Source organism: Megalobrama amblycephala, linkage group LG6 (assembly GCF_018812025.1).
Source record: "Megalobrama amblycephala isolate DHTTF-2021 linkage group LG6, ASM1881202v1, whole genome shotgun sequence".
NCBI lineage: Eukaryota > Metazoa > Chordata > Actinopteri > Cypriniformes > Xenocyprididae > Megalobrama > Megalobrama amblycephala.
This window is the reverse complement of record NC_063049.1, coordinates 3,293,833-3,299,689: the sequence shown is the minus strand read 5'-3', so window position 1 is coordinate 3,299,689 and position 5,857 is coordinate 3,293,833. Positions and strand designations below refer to the sequence as shown.

Below are 5,857 nucleotides of genomic sequence, written 5' to 3'. Positions count from 1 at the left end.
TAGTAAGAACTCTAGCTGCTGCGTTTTGGACCATCTGTAGTTTGTTTAACAGGAGAGCAGAACAACCACCCAGTAGAAAGTTACAGTAATCTAGCCTTGAGGTCATGAATGCATGAACTAACTCTTCTGCATTTGTCATCGAGAGCATATGTCGTAGTTTAGATATATTTTTAAGATGGAAGAATGTGGTTTTATAGATGCTAGAAACATGGCTTTCAAATGAAAGATTGGTATCAAAGAGCACACCCAGGTTCCTAACTGTGGTGACGAAGACTTAACAGAGCAGCCATCAAGTGTTAGACAGTATTCTAGGTTATTATGTGAAGAAGTAATAACACAATAATGCACAAATCTTTGCACAGATGCCACACATTATTAACACCCCAGATAGCATGGTCACATTGAAACAATGTTGAGTCAGTGTTGACGTCACCGCCAATTACATTGAATTAACGTTACAAAGTGATGTTGCTTTAGCATCACTCTTGAACCCTCAGTTAATGTTGAAGCAATACTGATATTTTAACCACAAATCAATGGTAATAATATTGATTAAACATTACAAAGTGATATTTTGTCAACACGTCTTTGGCACTGTTGAAATAATGTTGAGATTTCAACCATAAATCAACGGTAATAGCATTGATTCAACATTATAAAGTGATATTTTTCCCACATCACTCTTGCACCCTTAGTTTATGTTGAAGCAATGTTGCAATTTCAACCACAAATCAATAGTAATATTATTGATTCAACATTATAAAGTGATTTTTTTCAACATCACTTTTGCACCCTCAGTTAATGCTGAAACTATGTTGAGATTTCAACAATAAATCAATTATAACATCATTGAATCAACATTATGAGGTGATGTTGGTTCAATTTAACGTTTGCACCCGCATTTAATGTTGAAACAATGGTGAACAAAAAAATCAACGGTAATGCTATTGAATCAACATTACACTATGATTGATTCTACATCACTGATATTGAATCAATATTGACATTAACAAAAAATTATCAATGGTATTATTGTTGAATCAACATTACACTAAGATTGATACTACATCACTGATGTTGAGGCAACATTGAAATTTACAAAAATAATCAATGGTAATATTGTTGAATCAATGTTATGTTGATTCTACATCACTGCTGTTGAATCAATATTGAAATTAACAATAATAATTTGTAATATTGTTTGATCAATGTTAATGTGATGTTGATTGAACTGAAATGTCAACATAAAACAATGTTCTGAACAACATTAATATTTCAGCTACACTTCAGTGGTACGTCAAAAAATTTCTGACCATTTCAAAGTTTAGGGAAAACCTTTTAAAACATAAATGACACCTTTCCAGCAATTGAGTCAGTTTTTTTTTTTTTATTTATTTGAGTTTAACACACTCGATGACAAAGAGATAGAAAATTTAATTCTTTAAGAGTGGGGCAAAAAGGACAAAAGTATTTCAACCTTTAAAAATAACACTACTTTCAGAAGTCTCGTGTCATCATGACTACAAGTGGTCCAAAGTTTTCAAAACCTGGCTTGCATCAGACAACTGCCTCTTTTCCTTTGGGTTCTCTGAAATCTGAAAAAGAAAGCATGATGTTAATTAACCCTTTCATGCACGAATTATGAAAGGCTACTTCAGGATTTTTTTCAAAAGTGTTTTTATTACTCTTTAGGCATGAAAAAAAAAAAAATCACCTTCATTTTTTTCAAACATGCATTTTTCAAGGAGTTGGTGAAATGTCCACTAGAGTGGACAACGCGCATTTGAGGAACCAATGAAATATGTGTTTGAGAAAACAATTATTAAAAATAAATATTGTAAACACTATAAAACATGTTTTTTTGCTCTTTAACATTGTGTTCATGTATTTTGAACATATTCCAGAACTTTTAACAATCTGTTTTTTTTTTGTTTTTTTTTGCACTTGCAAAAGTTGACCAGTTGGTGGCAGTGTATTGCATGATACATTAGGGTCCACTGCCACTATATTGACTAAAAAACATGAGGACATCAAGGAGCAATATCATTTTTAAAATATCCAAGTATTGATTTTGTGATTTGAGGAAATTGATTAATCATGTGTGGACATCATGCATCACTGGCTATATTTAGACTACAATTAATAGTACAGTTTATAGAGTTTTTTTCAAGGATCATCACTCTCATGATAAAACTAATATGCACAAAATATTGCTATAATAAAAATTAAATTGATATTCTGCCAAAACATTACTGCAGATGGCATATTTCAAAAAAAAAAAAAAAAGCAAGACCATAAATTGTATTCTAAATATAGCCAGCGATGCATGATGTCCACTTGAGTGGACACATGATTAATCACAATTTCCTCAAATCACAAAATCAGTACTTGGATATTTTAACAATTATATTGCTTCTTAATTGTTGCTTGATGTCCTCATATTTTTTGTACCTGCAAGGGTCTGCTAGAATAGAAGGAATGGACAGACATTCCTCCCCTGCAAGGCACATGTGCTATTCTGTCTGCCATCTTGTTTTAGAGAATTTTTTTTTGCACTATCAAAAGTTGACCAGTGGGTGGCAGTGTATTGCATGACAAATTAGCGTCCAATGTAGTGACTGATGTGCAAATCTGACATTCAGACTCATTTATATAGGAGAAAACAACTATTGAATAGCTGTCCACTGTAGTGGCCTCTATGCATGAAAGGGTTAAGAACAAGTCAATTCAGTTGCCATACATAGTCACAGTCATGTTAATATGCTAAACACAATATGATTAACTTTTTATAAACTGCTAAACACAGAATATTCTAACTATATTTATAATACTGTTAAATTATATATATGTAATCTATTTATCAACACTTCAATAACACAACGGTAAAGTGTCCAATCTTTCCACCCAAGTTTATCTCCAGCTCTAATTAAACACACCTGAAGCAGCTAATCAACATCATTAGGATCAATTGAAACTTCCAGGCAGGTGTGTTGGAGAGGAATAAACACCTCTGAACTATGGCCAAATCTCAGTTCATTTTCTGTGAAACTACATAGCATTCAAGTAACAAGTTTATCTTGTATAATGAAAGAGCTGTTTTTTTTTAACAATTTTAAAATACTTTAAAGCTGCAGATTCACCATATGTAGACCTTAATCTGTTTAAATATCAAAAAATAGCCATGTCATTCACTTTCTCAAACACAAGATGTTGTTTTTCTTTTATTTCTTTAAAAAAAAATATATATTATTGTGTTTCAGTGGAAACAGGCTAAACAGAAAGGAGATTAGTTAAATTCCTCAAATTTAATACAGATTTGGGAATATGAATGATTACCTGATTAAGCAGTAATCAGGGAGCAGGAGATAAGCATCAAGTCCCAGGTCAGGTGATGATCCTACACTCTTAGAAGAAAAGGTTCTATATAGAACCTTAAAAGGTTCTATCAGGCGCTACGTATTTGGAACCCCTAAAAGGTTCTATACAGAACCCTTTTTAAGGGTTCAATCAAAAGAACCCTTTAGAGTTCTTTATTGCCAGGAAAAGATGCAGGTCAGAAAAATTTATTAGACTTATGGAGAGTACAGTACAACAGTAAACAGAAAGGAATCTCTCACAATTACATCTTAAAACTTACTTGAATCATACAGGTGTGTTATTTTCATCTTATTGAAGTAATGCTGCACTCCAGAGTCCATCCCTGCAGTGAGAGTGCAAACAGAAATATTAATTTATTATTATTAATTATTGCATTAAACATGGAAAATAGAAAACAAATATAAGCCACTTCAGATTAGCAGATTTACAGGTTTCCCAAAGTTGGTACTGCGAGTAAAAATAATGTACATTTTTGTGTCATTGGTTTGCAGTTGAAGGTCTTTTCTTCATCTTCATTTCATAATGCATCTTCAAGAACCAAATACAGTGTTTAGCATAAATAAGGCCTTCAATTAATTCATTAAAAAAGTGTGCTATAACTGCAAACACCAAATACTCACAGCTATATCCACAGAAGAAGCATCTTCATCACCTCCTCTCTTTGTTCTTCGTGGTTTCTCTTGAATTCATGTTTATAACAGTCTGGGTGTACAGTGATCACGTGATTTGACTGCTCCTGAAACATCGTTTTCTTGTGCGTTTTCTAATACAATCAACAGTACAAAGAAAAGTGTATTAGGATATAACATGAACTCTCGCAACTTTTTTTGAACAGTCCACAACCGTTTTGTTGTGTAAGAAATGACAAACCTCCTGGCGGAGAATAGCGCAGGCCCGGACAGCACCGTAAACCACATTTCTTCTTTTTGATTCTTGAAAAAAAAAACATGTAAGGTATGTAAAAATATCAGGGATTTAGGCAAATGTCATTAAAATAACGTAAGAGATATTATTTTCTCACTTACCAATTTAATCGTCGTCCTCTCGAGCGCTGAGCTCAAACGGACGTCCGTAACGGTTGAAGTTTAAAATGCTGCGTTCACGCGCATTCTAATTACTCGCGCACGACTCGCGCGGCTGAAATCCGACACTGCGTGTGCAGACAGTACAGAACTGATCAGCGCGTACACATGCAAGTTATTCGCTGTTTATGTCGAAGATCATTTAATTCATCTGTTTGGAGGGTTGAGTTATAAGAATTGACTTTCAGAATATAAGTCATTCCTACAGGATTTTCTTTAACCAGCAGATGGCAGAATTCTGCCCCTAGCGCCTAGATCCAGAAACAATTAGATTTTTTTTTTTCATTACAGGATAATGCGGCAATTATTATTTTCTAATAAACCTATTAAACTTGAAAATGTATATAAGTTTGTTTTCTTCAGAATGAAAGGTGTGCCTAAGTAAAATTGAAGTAAAAACACAAATATAATGTTCAATAGTGTAATAATTTAAATAAAGCACTAATAATGTATATAAAGCACATTTAGCCCAAAGAACCCTTTGGTTCTTTCTCCTTATATAGAACCTTTTTGGCAGAAAGGGTTCTATAAAGTTGGTTAAAGAACCCTAGGGTTCTATATAGAACCCCAAAGAACCTTTTTTTCTAAGAGTGTATCGACTACAACTCAATAGGCTTGTTCGACTTGATGCAGCGCCGCAAAGACCGATCGGCGGCTGACTTGAAGCAGTGCATACCGGTAAGAAATGTTGTCCAACTTGAGACAGCGCTGACGTCATGTGACTGTGACGTATGGCTTTAAAGTACCGCGAGAGCGATTCGAGATCAGCCGCCTGAGTTAGCCAGCGCAGTTTCTCAAGAGGAGCTGCACGAGCGCTGATGACGACACAGCTGTTTCATGATTGGCCGGATTCACCACATGACAACAATCACGTGTGTTTCGTGTTTATTATCACGCCTTCAGCTCCACTAATGCTCAAAAATCTGTGTTTTTATAACAGTTAAAGCTCTTTTCATGTAGTCGCGATGTCGTATTGTGTCATGTTTATCAAAATAAAACGGATAAAAAACAAAGACCCCACTACATTGTTATTTAAATAACATATGCTTATGTTGAACTTTATTCTTGTAAAAACAGACGCTGTAAGCAGTACATAAAGTTTTGAATGAAAAGGTCTCTGAAAAATCAGTGTATTAGTCAAATATTGCATTTATTTCACTTCAGCTGTGATAAAGTATGCAAACCGATGCAAACGCAGCGCGAGCGTCACTACGGGAAGCAGAAAGTGTCTGACTTCACGTCTCCGTTTTCAGCTCCTCCCCGCCTGCACGCGGCTAATCTTGCCGATCGGTTACATCCAGCCGCAGCCGATGTCGAACACACCTATTGTATTATCAATGAGGGTACTTCTCTCTTTTTTATTTATTTATTTATTTTTTTTATTGTCCATTCTCATC

The 5,857-nt window shown here is 34.5% G+C and overlaps 1 long non-coding RNA gene across 2 annotated transcripts; it reads right to left on the bottom strand.

Annotated features, from left to right (window-relative positions):
* Positions 1-271: 271 nt before the first annotated feature.
* LOC125269688 lies at positions 272-4,551 on the bottom strand. Of its 2 annotated transcripts, XR_007185172.1 has the most exons (7): positions 4,404-4,551; positions 4,249-4,310; positions 3,999-4,141; positions 3,847-3,906; positions 3,638-3,700; positions 3,337-3,528; positions 272-1,595 (listed from the first exon to the last, which is right to left on the bottom strand). It is a non-coding gene; the product is annotated as an uncharacterized LOC125269688 (long non-coding RNA). The 2 variants fall into 2 exon arrangements; XR_007185173.1 differs by lacking the exon at positions 3,847-3,906.
* Positions 4,552-5,857: the final 1,306 nt, after the last annotated feature.